Genomic DNA, 12,477 nt, shown 5'->3' with positions numbered 1-12,477 from the left:
TATTTTGTTTAATTTATGCCGGTCATGTGTTAGCTGAATTAGTTGTTAAACTTCATCATGATCTAAATAAATGCCGAAAGATTATAATAGTGATATCAAAAGGTCAAACACAGTAGATTTGTATAAGGTAGTTAAACCATCGGTAATGATAAAACAATTTTGAGTATTTTTGTCTTAAAGATAAAAACTTCTCGAAAAGTGATCATGTATGGTATTGTGTTAGCAATCGGATTTTAAACAACAGTTAACACTGTATGGAAAATTAAAATTCCCTCTATGAATTGAGCTAGCCAGTTGATATCATTCACTAGTTGAGTAATCGACTTTTACCACTCCATTGTCACTAGAAACTATTCTAAATAAAAAATTTAGCTTTTCTTCTTGGATTTAGGGTGTTTACAAGTTTTCGAAATATGAAATATGGGACGTAGCTAGCTACCGATAATGCGTAAACTATTAAACAAAATGGAATTTTGTTTATTTTGGTCCATTTTCGTCAAATCGGTAATTTTCCCAAATTTTTACAATTTTCACAACATTTTCTGTAGAAATAAAATTTTGACAAAAATTTCTATAGAAATAAAATTGTAAACAACATTTTCTATAGAAAGTTGCCAAAATTTTGTATAGAAATAAACCTTTAAACAATTTTTATAGATAAAAAACTATGCAAAAAAATTTGTATAGGAAGACAAATTTTGACAAAATTTTCTATAGAAATAAAAATTTTACGAAATTTTCTATTCTATAGAAATAAAATTTGTACAAAATTTTCTATAGTAATAAAAGTTTAACAAAATTTTCTATAGAAATAAAATTTTGACAAAAAAATCTATAAAAATCAAATATTGACGAAATTTTCTTTAGAAATAAAATTTTGACAAAATTTTGACAAAATTTTCTATTTTATATAGAAATGAAATTTTGAAAAAATTTTTGTATAGAAATAAAATTTTGATAAAATTATCTAAAGAAATAAAATTTTGACAAAAAATTCTATACAAATCAAATATTGACGAAATTTTCTTTAGAAATAAAATTTTGACCAAAATTTTTTATAGAAATAAAATTTTAACAAAATTTTCTATAGAAATAAAAATTTGACAAAATTTTCTATTTTATATAGAAATGAAATTTTGACAAAATTTTTGTATAGAAATAAAATTTTGATAAAATTATCTATAGAAATAAAATTTTGATAAAATTTTCTATAGAAATAAAATTTGTACAAAATTTTCTATAGAAATAAAAGTTTGACAAAATTTTCTATAGAAATAAAATTTTAACAAAATTTTCTATAGAAATAAAATTTTGACAAAAAAGTCTATAGAAATCAAATTTTGACGAAATTTTCTTTAGAAATAAAATTTTGACCAAAATTTTTTATAGAAATAAAATTTTGACAAAATTTTCTATAGAAATAAAAATTTGCAAAAATTTTGTATAGAAATAAGATTTTGATAAAATTATATATAGATATAAAATTATGATAAAATTTTCTATAGAAATAAAATTTGGACAAAATTTTCTATAGAAATAACATTTTTTTATAGAAATAACATTTGTACAAAATTTTCTATAGAAATAAAAGTTTGACACAATTTTCTATAGAAACAACATTTTGACAAAAATTTCTATAGAAATCAAATTTTGACGAAATTTTCTTTAAAAATAAAATTTTGACAAAATTTTCTATCGAAATAAAAATTTGACAAAATTTTCTTTTTGATATAGAAATGGAATTTTGACAAAATTCTTTATAGAAATAAAATTTTGATAAAATCTTCTATAGAAATAAAATTGTGATAAAATTTTCCATAAAAATAAAATTTGGACAAAATTTTCTATAGAAATAAATTTTTTTATAGAAATAACATTTGTACAAAATTTTCTTTAGAAATAAAATTTGTACAAAATTTTTTAGAGAAATAAAAGTTTGAAAAATTTTTCTATAGAAATAAAATTTTGACAAAATTTTCTATAGAAATAAAATTTTGACAAAATTTTCTATCGAAATTAAATTTTGACAAAATTTTCTATAGAAAAAAAAGTTTGACAAAATTTTGTACAGAAATAAATAAGTTTGACAAAATTTTCTATAGAAATAACATTTTGACAAAAATTTCTATAGAAATCAAATTTTGACGAAATTTTCTTTAGAAATAAAATTTTGACAAAATTTTCTATAGAAATAAAAATTTGACAAAATTTTCTTTTTGATATAGAAATGGAATTTTGACAAAATTCTTTATAGAAATAAAATTTTGATAAAATCTTCTATAGAAATAAAATTGTGATAAAATTTTCTATAAAAACAAAAATTTTGACACAATTTTCTATAGATATAAAATTTTTTATAGAAATAACATTTGTACAAAATTTTCTAGAGAAATAAAAGTTTGAAAATTTTTTCTATAGAAATAAAATTTTGATAAAATTTTCTATCGCAATTAAAAATTGACAAAATTTTCTATAGAAAAAAAAGTTTGACAAAACTTTGTACAGAAATAAACTTTGAACAAATTTTGTATAGATACATTTATGCAAAAATTTTATATAGAAATAAAATTTTGCGATAACTTTGTATAGAAATAAAAGTTTGACAGAATTCCATATAGAAATGGAATTTTGACAAAATTTTCTATAGAAATAAAATTTTAAAATATATATATAAAATAAATTTTTGACAAGAAATTCTATAGAAATCAAATTTTGACGAAATTTTCTTTAGAAATAAAATTTTGACCAAAATTTTTTATAGAAATAAAATTTTGACAAAATTTTCTATAAAAATAAACATTTGAAAAAATTTTCTATTTTATATAGAAATGGAATTTTGAAAAAATTATCTATAGAAATAAAATGTTGGCAAAATTTTCTATAGAAATAAAATTTGAAAAAAATTTTCTATAGAAATAAAATTTGAACAAAATTTTCTATAGAAATAAAATTTTTAAAAAATTTGCTATAGAAATAAAAGTTTGACAAAATATTTTATATAAATAACATTTTGACAAAAATTTCTATACAAATCAAATTTTGACGAAATTTTCTTTAGAAGTAAATGTTTACCAAAATTTTTTATAGAAATAAAATTTTGACAAAATTTTCTATAGAAATAAAAATTTGACAAAAAAAAAATTATATAGAAATGGAATTTTTTTATAGAAATGAAATTTTGATAAAATTTTCTATAGAAATAAAATTTGGACAACATTTTCTATAGAAATAAAATTTTTTATAGAAGTAACATTTGTACAAAATTTTCTATGGAAATAAAGTTTGTACAAAATTTTCCAGACAAATAAAAGTTTGACAAATTTTTCTATAAAAATAAAATTTTGACAAAAATTTCTATAGAAATCAATATTTGGCGAAATTTTCTTTAGAAATAAAAATTTGACAAAATTTTCTATTGAAGTAAAATTTTGGAAAACTTTTAAATTATATTAAGTTTCTTTGAAAAAAATGGTCAGCTGGTACGAATTTTGCCAGTTCAATTTTATTTCACAATTTTGAATGCAAGACGTCTGAATTTTTTGTCTCAATTCAACCCATAAGTGTTCAAAGTCGGCACTTTAGGAAGGAATTTTCATAGCTTTGGGGCAGTTTTTCTACTCAAAAGAAAAATGATTCAAAGAGTTTGACCTTCCTTTAAGGATTTCGGTATTGATTCCAAGTCAGAAATGTGGTTTCTTTAAAATAAAAAAGTAAGAAAGAAAAACCTAATTTTTATATTTTTTAACATATTGAGAAATTCTAATATTTTTTATTATTGATAATTCACTTTGGACGTAAGCGACTTTATGATGAGCTATGTGTGCTACATGTCTTCAGCTGTGTGAATAAGCCGAACATCGATTAGTCGAAAATTGATTTTCCACTTCTGAATCCTAAGCGATGCCGGTTCATTTTTATTTCACAATTTGGATAGCAAGATGTCTGAATGTTAAAAGTCGGTACTTGTGGTAGGGTTTTTTATAACTTAGGGGCAGTTCTTCTACTTCAAAGGAATAGATGGATTCAAAAGATTGATCTTGCCCTAAGGATTTTGGTATTGATTCCGAATCAGAAATGCTGCTTCTTTAAAAGTAAAAATAAGAAATAATTTCTTAATTCAGTTCTTCTACACAAAAAAAAAATAAATAAATAAATAAAATAAAATAAAATAATAATAAAATAAATAAATAAATAATAAAATAAATAAATCCAAAGAGTTTGGGTTTCCTTAAAGATTTTCATTTTGATTCCGAACCAGAAGTAAAAAATAATTTCCTAATTCAAATAATTTAGCCCATATTTAAGCTTTTGTATCATTCCTCCAGAGATTCTAGTCTATGTTAATTAAATTATATTAAGTAAAGAATTAAAAAAAAAAATATATTACAAAAAAAAATATTTAAAGAAAATTGTCCTAAAATTTAGGTTGTATAATATTTTATATTGGATGAAAATGTTTTCGATCATAGAACCAAATAGTTTTCATCATAAAAACAGTGTACTTAGGATTATTGTTAAACAGGAAATTGTATTCAATAGCTGACATTTCGCTTTGAATACGATAAATTAACGTCTTTGTTGATTATTCCGTCAATAAGGTGTCAATTGCCAACTTCTAATATTTCTTACATCTAAGTCCCTGATCATATTTAAATATTTTCATCAGTAAGTAATATTTGAAAACATACACTGACAGAAGAATTTTATTTTCTGAGGAATGGAAGATTTCGTTTGATGTTAAAACATTTTCTATAAAAAGGGGAATTTCATTCCGGAGAAAAGTATTTTGCCTATTGGGCAGGGCAACATTAATTGTTGAAAGTTTTTATTTTTTTGGTTTGTAAATAAATTAATAATTAATTCTAACTTCGGCACTAATTGTCCATTACAATTAAATTTCCTTCAACATTTTCTAAGTGTCTTTATTCCAAATATAGTCAAAAACTATTGCAGTAAGTTTTGGATCAGATTTCATATAATTTTTTATTATATGTCAATAATAAGGACCTCTTACAGTAACTCGATTGAACACATGAAATTATTCTATACCAAATTTTTACCTCCCAAACCAAATTTTAGACAAACTGTGTTTTTTTTTTGTTTAAACAATTTGTATCTAATTATCTTTAAATCTATGATTCAATTGTGATTTTGTACTTTTTTGAAGTACAGATAACAATGACAATGTTTACACATTTCGATTTTCAAAAAATTAAATTATGGCCCTTAAAGAAAAATCAATTTTGATTTTCCTATTCACTAAACAACTCATATATGTAGATCATTTATAGAAACATTTTAATTTGTTGCATATCATTGTATAACTTTCATTTTCTTCCCAAAACCTATAACACTTTTCTTTATTTCCAATGCATTTATTATCTTCACCGCAAGCATATTTATATGGCTGATTCCGTTGGCTATAAAACGACATAATAACACCTCTTATTTACATTAAAGAAAAGAAACAAAACATGATTATTTGAATTCATATAAAAAACCGGCTTTGATGTTTATAAACTCCAAGTTCGTCCATATGATTATAGGCTGGTTTGTGTCTTTACTTTCGAGACTTCATCATCTGTTTGCCAGGTATTATTTATAATGATAATTGATGTAGTGATTCGGATGACGTGCCCAAGTGTGGCATGAATGTCATTGTCTTTAGAGAGTTAACTTGACAATGAAAAAATTCAAGAAAAAGTTGTCTAGCTTCGATGGTGATGATGGTAATGTTGATAATGATTAGAGTCAGCATTGCATCTTGTTACCGTGTTCATTTCAATGAGTTCAATGGTTTAGTGACATTTTATATTTCTTTTATTTATGCTATATATACTTTGTTACTCTATCTATTTATTTATTTATTTTTTTTTTGATTTGGAACAATAATAAAAATTTTAAAAGCAAGAAAAAAAACTTTCGCTTTTCTTTTTTGGAAATGGGAAGAGAAAATAAAAAACAAATGCATCAATAAAATATACGAAAAGAATAGAAATTTGATATAGATCTACTTATTGGACTATTGTTGATGCCATTAATTGTATGATTGTTATTTTATTACTTTCTCAAAAACGTGTTTATTTACGCATGCTTGGTTTTAGATATTGACGTTCAAAGATGACTGTAAGCTGTGAGTTTCTAAAATTACAGCAACACTCACACATAGAAAAAAAGTAAACTTTTTTTATGAGATAAATTAAATACTTTGCGCGAAAATTGTTTTTGTGTTAATGTGTGTTTAAAGTAACGAAAATTTACTGATGGTAAATCATACCCATATTAACCTCGCCGTAGTTCATTGTTACTATTTTTAAGAACTGTAGGAAAATATTTTTTCAGCTTTTGTTTACATTGAACTTATTTGCACGGTCATTGATTTTTATGCACGTGTTTAATTCATCAAATTTTTTAGACGCACTTGGATTATAACATTTAATAAGGTCTGGGGAAAATGTTTTAAAAAATATAAAAAGTAGCTAACTCAAAAAATTAAATAAAAATAAGATCATTTTGGTATAATTTGAATAATGAATTTGTTCTATATATTGTCTTCCATGTTAGATTTAAATTTTTATCATTAAATATCGTAGGAACGAATTAATCAACTCCAAAGAGGTGATGAACCTTTTGCCAATAGGTTCGAATATATTCAATTTAATATCAATGATATAAACATTAAATTGGGATGCTCTTATTTCTAACGGCCTATATGCACCTCTTGAAAAAAATTTCCTTCCCATAAGAAATGCATTGCTATGCACATCTAATGAACATTTTTGTTTATAACAGGGTTGTCAAAAGCATATTTGGGAGAGATGATGACAACTCATGGCAGCAAACATTTAATTTATTACGATCATTGTGTGTGTAAAAGTTTTAAGAGGTCTGTAAATAATATAATAGGAATATTTGCAACAAATATTAACAATTTTTATAAGCGATTAGCTGGTTTACAATTTTTGTTCATTATGTTTCTCCACACTCTATACACAAACCGTTTTTTTGTTGTAGACTAAATAAATTTTTCTACCGAAAATTTCGCATAAGGTACATACCGGCATTAAAAGAAAAGATCACCACTTGTGATATCCTACTGTACTGAATACTTAAAGTAAGCCTAAAGACTAGATACCCAAAATTTCAATGAATTCTATGATATCTGTCTATTTCTGAGTTCAAAAAGATCCTAAACGATCGAATCAAGTAATCGAGTAGGTAAAGACAGTTTTCAGTATATACATTTATGTGTAATTATGAAAAATTCCGCAGCTACACCAAAAAAAAAAAAAAAACTTTACTCCAGAACGAAATCTATAATAAATAAATAATATAAATTCTCCATTGCTAATAAGTGTTTCCTTTAATAGCAAATAAATTCCAATTTATAGAAGTTTTTGAGCATCAAAAGACAATCTTCCTTTCGGGGGTTAAGAAAACGCAAATTGCAGAAACATTAAACCATTTCAGATTAGTTTTTGAGTTTCTGTGTTTTTTCGTGACCGTTAACGAAACCTGGTTCCAATGGTATGTACCGGACATCAATGGACATTTGAAACACTGCTGACCTAATGTGCACCATTAGCTACATTTCTGGTTTTACTGCATACATCGATATATTCTCGGATTAATAGGGAACTTCAAACCATCGAAAGACTTAATAAACAAACTTCCAAGATTTTCTACAATAGTCGAAAATTTTAAAAACCAAACTGATTTTCTCTGTCATCATAGAACAAAATACTTAAGTCACAAACGTTTAATTTGTTCTATGACTGATGAAAAATAAGCAAAGAACAGTTCGGTGTACGATTTAATAACAACGAACATGTTTATATTTTTCAAAATTGTAAAAGATTATGTTAAAAAATTAGGCGGTAATATGTGCGTAGAATAAATATTGGTCCTTTATTAATAGGGAATTTCAAACCATCGAAAGACTTAAGAAACAAACATCCATGTTTAGTTTTTCTAGAATAGTCGAAAGACTTAAGAACCAAACTGACTTTTGCATCACCATAGAACAAAAGACTTGAGACACAAACAATTACTTCGTTCTATGACTGATGTGAGATTTAATGGCAATGGACTATAAGCATGTCCATTCATATTCTCGGATTAATAGGGAACTTCAAACCATCGAAAGACTTAAGAAACAAACATCCAAGTTTTTCTACAATAGTCGAAAGATTTAACCACTAAACTGAGTTTTTCCGTCATCATAGAACAAAATATTTAAGTCACAAATGTTTAATTCGTTGTATGACTGATGAAAAATAAGCAAAGAACAGTTCGGTGTACGATTTAATAGCAACGAATATGTTTATATTTTTCAAAATTGTAAAAGATTATGTTAAAAAATTAGGAGGTAATATGTGCATAGTATAAATATTCGTCCTTTATTAATAGGGAACTTCAAACCATCGAAAGACTTAAGCAACAAACATGCCTGTTTGTTTTTTCTAGAATAGTCGAAAGACTTAAGAACCAAACTGACTTTGGCATCACCATAGAACAAAAGACTTAAGACACAAACATTTACTTCGTTCTATGACTGATCAACAAATAATTAAAAAAAAAACAGTTGGGTGTGCGATTTAATGGCAATGGACTATGAGCATGTCGATTGCCATTCCAAAAATTGTAATTAATTTCTCCTATAAATTTCCATAAGATTTTGGCGAATTCCTTTTTTACTGATAGATTTTGATTTCCATCTTTTATTTGTTTCACTTGCATTTTTCCATAACCGTTCGATTTTTTTCGTTAGCGTTTTTCTTTTAAACGAATTTTATGATTTTTTTCTTTGCTATTGATCAAATGAAAATGAAATGCATACATATCTGCACCCAGTTTGAGGCCTTTACACAGACATTTGAAAGTAAATCTTTTAGTCTCTATAAAAAGAGCCTTGACTGCCAATGAAATAGGTATGAATTCACATATTTCGCTATATATCGATATATACAAATCGTGAGAAGAGAGGGGGACAAAGAAAGGAGTTCGGATTTGTTGAAGCAAGGCGTAGAAAGAAACTGATGATGATGAGCAGCAAACAAAACTTAATCAAAAAACACCTTGCAACAAATTTCTCGATAATTGGAGCATAAAAAATATACTTTCTTGTTTTATATATTTTTGTTTTTGCTAATCATATATCTGTATATGTAATGATTTTAGCTTTTGCTTTTAACAAATATTTTGATTTTTTTGTTTGAATTTTCTGCATTAGTTTTGATATATGGGTAACGGTTATGGTGATTTGCGATTTTTCTTCACTACTACACTGAAATTAAGCTAGTCCTGAGTTTTGTTTGGCGTATTGGTCTTTAAATTTGTCTGTATGGTATTTAATAAAATCGCATGATGACTTATTTGTGTGTTTTGTTTTATCCATTAGCTGCCAAAGTATTTGCAAAATTTATAACACTTGCCAATTTATTGTGGACGGTGTAATTTGTTAATTAGTAAAAAAATCCAAAAAGTAGCTCTGATATCCATGGAGAGAGCAAAAAAGAAGAACTCTGTTTATTTTTGGCAAAACTTACCTTAAAACAAGCACCAAATTTTTGCACTCTAACGGGTTTGATCTTAAATTTCAATGGAAGATTTCTGTTTTTGTAACGGAATGTTTCACTTTTAGATTCTCCAGTTAATTAAAACAAAATCTGTTGTTAATTTTTAACACTTCTTTCACTAAATAATTAATTTTGTTTTTTTTTTAATAATTTGATTTTTTATAATTTTTTTTGTTTTGATTTTTGTTTGCTTTTTTCTTTCTTGTTCACCTAGAAATCTTTTATTTCCTTCTTTTTCAAAAATGAAAACCACTATTTTTTCTGTTTTGAGATTTTTTTAAATGTAAGTAATCCGTTTGTTTTTTGAAAATTCAATATTTCTTGTTTCTTCCTCTGGGTTCAATTTTCAACAGCTGGTTGTTTTATTTCCCGTTTGAATGCGTCTGCATCGTTTGCGTTTCATCAAGAAACTGAACGTATGGAAACCGCCTCCGTCCTAAGTAACTACGATAGAGTAAGAGTGGTTGCTTTGCCTGGTATGGTATGGTTGGTGGCTTATTGTGGTAGTTGCTGCTGCTACAGGTTAAGCTGTTAATTTAGTGTTGCGGTTGCCACCGAGCCGCAGTTATTTCAGAGCCTTGTAGTCTTTGAAAGTCTTGCCTATTCACACAATTTTACTCAATTTCCCCCCTCTAAGAGAACAGAGCAGTTGCAGAGCTGCTGATGGCTGCATACAATAATAATTCAATTCAATCTCAACACATGCTAGTTCAGCGTTTGCGTCGCAGCTTTTAATGTTAACGTCGTTTTACTACCAAACACTATAGTGTAATGCAGAGCCAACACATACATTGATATTAGTTTGTGGTGTAAAACCGCATTTTAGCACAATACGTTTCCATAATAAGCCATTTTACCACCCTCCTGCCTATAAATCCCCTTACACATATCCCCTTCGCCTATCCACCTATCTATCAATTCATCCCCATTGCTTTGTTGGAGCTTGCTTCATTTTCGAATAAAGATAAAAATGAATTTCATACAGTTTGTTGATCTGTTAAGTTTCATGCCTGCAATCAACCCGGTTTTATTTCAGTGTTTGACGACAATGGCCAATGGTTGTAGTTGGACTTATCTTACCTGCTTTTACGTAGTGTGTGCAATAACAGAAAACTGTAACAGACATCTTTGTGGTATTGGATTTTTGTAGTTTTGTATCGAAAGCTCGGGTCGTACAGGTTGAGTATGAGAGATATTGATTTGTTGCACAGATTCCATTGGATTTGTACAGTGGTTTCAGAGATTAGTCGAAAATATTCATAATAGTTTAAAAAGGTGAAAGTATGTATATACATATCACTAGTTTACACTGAAAATGTACACTTGATGAGAGTCGACTTTATGATCTGTTGAATTTGAAAAAAAACAAAATTAAAAATTTTTTTATGGAACAGTTTTTGAGATATCCCGTTATTTTTAGTTTTTCACTCTTTTTTCACTAATTATATCTCGAGTTAGTAATGGGCGATTTTTGGAACTTAAATGAAAGGTATTGAGAAGGCGAATAATCGTGTATAATTGAATCTGTGATAAGTTAAGTGGTTCAATAAATATCGATGCGAAAAGCCAAATTTTCAAAAAAATCGTATTTTCCCAGCAAAAAAAAAAAAATGGAAGTTCTTCTCCAGGCACAACTTTAAAAGAATGTACAAAAATGCTCTCCCACAAATGTTCTTTATTTTAATTGGAAGTTCATTTGAGTCAATTTGTTTGTAACCCGCTTTTTCATATTTTTAATGGGAAATTTATATTTATTTGTTTCAAATAGCTTAAAAACTTATTAAGAATAATTAAAATGATACAAATTATTTAAATTTAGCCGAAAAAATGTTAAATCCTTTCTAGAAAAATTTCGAATTTTTGAAATTTTCATGACAAATGTTCCAGACAAGCGTTATAATGTATTAAAAATCTTTAAAAAAAAAATTAAAAATTTACTTGCCAAAATATCACAAAAATTTTCAATTCACATCCAAAACACTGAATTCACCTCACACCTTAAGAAGTGATGCAAATTGAGTGCAGCGGCTGTTGAAATGATGGGCATCCGTCCTATGGCAAGCCCATGTTAAATTAATCGCTTCTGCGTCAATTTGACACCACTTCCGGATCCAAAAAGAACATTTTCACTACTTTGTTGGCGACGCTTTTTTTTTGTTTGGTTACAATGGACCTTTTCCGCTATTTTTATACCCTGCACCATAGGATGGGGGGTATATTAACTTTGTCATTCCATTTGTAACACATCGAAATATTGGTCTAAGACCACATAATGTATATATATTCTGGGTCGTGGTGATATTCTGAGTCGACCTAAGCATGTCCGTCCGTCTGGCTGTTGAAATCACGCTAACTTCCGAACGAAACAAGCTATCGACTTGAAACTTGGTCCACATCGGTCCATAATTATATATAGCCCCCATATAAACCGATTCTTTGATTTGGCTTGCGGAGCCTCAAAGAGAAGCAAATTTCATCCGATCCGGCTGAAATTTGGAACATTGTGTTGGTATATAGTCTCTAACAACCATGCAAAAGTATAAACCGATCCCCAGATTTGGCTTGCGGAGCCTCTAAGAGAAGCAAATTTCATCCGATTCGGTTGAAATTTGGTACATGGTGTTAGTATATGGTCTCTAACAACCACGCAAAAATTGGTCCACATCGGTCCATAATTATGTATAGCCCCCATCATAAGCGAAGTAAGGCCTCTGGGGGGAGGGCTTAGCCCCCTCCAGAAAAAAATTAACCCCCCCACTAGAATGTGAAAACCTATATATGATTTTCGATTATATATTGTTACTGTAGTATTGATAGGGGGCTATAGCCCCCTGGTTAAAAATGTCTAGATACGGCAATGGCCCCCATATAAACCGATCCCCAGATTTGGCTTGCGGAG

At 27.1% G+C, this 12,477-nt stretch overlaps 1 protein-coding gene across 3 annotated transcripts in view; it reads right to left on the bottom strand.

Moving 5' to 3' along the window:
* Nucleotides 1-9,992, bottom strand: part of LOC142237433 (uncharacterized) — a 94,247-nt gene extending 84,255 nt beyond the window's left edge. For all 3 annotated transcript variants that reach the window (XM_075308742.1, XM_075308743.1, XM_075308744.1), the window contains exon 1: nucleotides 9,549-9,992. The gene's annotated coding sequence lies outside the window, so the exon portion shown is untranslated. The remainder of the gene's footprint in view (nucleotides 1-9,548) is intronic.
* Between the last annotated feature and the right edge of the window lie 2,485 nt (nucleotides 9,993-12,477).

The sequence above is a fragment of the Haematobia irritans genome, chromosome 5 (assembly GCF_050003625.1).
Source record: "Haematobia irritans isolate KBUSLIRL chromosome 5, ASM5000362v1, whole genome shotgun sequence".
NCBI classification, from domain to species: domain Eukaryota; kingdom Metazoa; phylum Arthropoda; class Insecta; order Diptera; family Muscidae; genus Haematobia; species Haematobia irritans.
Note: the sequence above shows the minus strand (reverse complement) of the source record. Positions and strands in the feature narration are given on the sequence as shown.